Source organism: Echinops telfairi, unplaced genomic scaffold (assembly GCF_000313985.2).
Source record: "Echinops telfairi isolate 266 unplaced genomic scaffold, ASM31398v2 ScPeMD7_7468;HRSCAF=8506_0, whole genome shotgun sequence".
In the NCBI taxonomy this organism is placed as follows: Eukaryota; Metazoa; Chordata; class Mammalia; order Afrosoricida; family Tenrecidae; genus Echinops; species Echinops telfairi.
The window spans coordinates 12,188,107-12,189,398 of NW_022111369.1; positions in this window are offsets into that span (position 1 = coordinate 12,188,107).

Sequence of the window (1,292 nt, forward strand, 5' to 3'; positions counted from 1 at the left end):
AAGCAGCGGCTTCTTCTCGGACAACTAAGCCCCATCCACGAGGACCATCAAGTCTAGCTGACGTGAGCTATGCTACCATGAATTGCGTCTGACTCCATTACTTGACTCCATCCTTTAACTCTCATGCTCTCTATGACTTTACTATAATCTCTACTTATTATCGCTGTACAATTGCGCCTACCAAACCTGTGATGTTTTGTGGGATTCTCTCTTCCTTTTAACCCCACAAAGCTCTTAGGTGTATTTAAGGACAAAGTTATGAACGTTTCTTAGACATAGCAAAACACCTCGAAAGAATGATTTTCTGGGCCTTAGAGCTCAGTAACATGTTCTCAGAAGACACCTTATGTCAATTGACATAGCATAGTTTACAAAGAAAAATGTCCTACGTTCTACTTTGGTTTGTAGCTACTGGGGCCACCAAAGCTCCCGAAAGATCATGCAAGGTGCAAATATTGGTCTTTCCCAGAATGGAGGAAAGAAGAATAAATAAAATTGAAGACACATGGAAACAATTAGTTCAATGGACTAATGGATCAAGTAAAAATTAGTTTCCATGACTTGGAGACCAGAAGAACTAGATTGTGCCCAGTTACTACCACCACCTGCTCTGAAAGGAATTACATTTGAAGGGTGTAGACAGAGAGGGATAAAACAGTGGAACAAAAACTCAAAATTACTTTTCTTAAAAAAAAAAAAAAAAAAGACCAGATGTACTGGTTAGATAGTGTGTTGAGTTCTCTATAGAAGCAAATCAGTGATATACAGTAGATAGAGATATAGAAAGATATATCGATATATATTTATATCATGAAAGTGGCTCACACAATTATAAAAGTAGGTAAGTCCAGTCCATGCATCAGATGTTAAGCTAGAAACTTTTCCTAACTCAGGTAGCTGCCAGGGCTGATGAGCCCTGGAAGCAGGAAGTTGATTTGTCATTTTTATATTGTCCTAAGATTTGCTCATATTCTTTGGCTATTTTTGTTATCATTGCTAACATTGTTTTTGAACGGGGTGGTTTTCTGAATATTGTGTTTTGAGGATTTATTTTATATCAGAAATGTGGTTTGCAAATATTTTTTCCCAAATTTGTGCCTTATAAAATACTCTTGACAATGTTGCCAGAGGGGTAAAAGACGCTGATTCTGAAACAGACTTATTCAGTAATATTTTCTTTTATAAACAAGGGTAAATTTAAAAATTGCTTCTAGGGTTCCAGTTTAAACTTGCATGAGTTAATTTTTTAAATGTGTTTAAACCTCCTCTATGATCAGTGAACTGCTATAGAC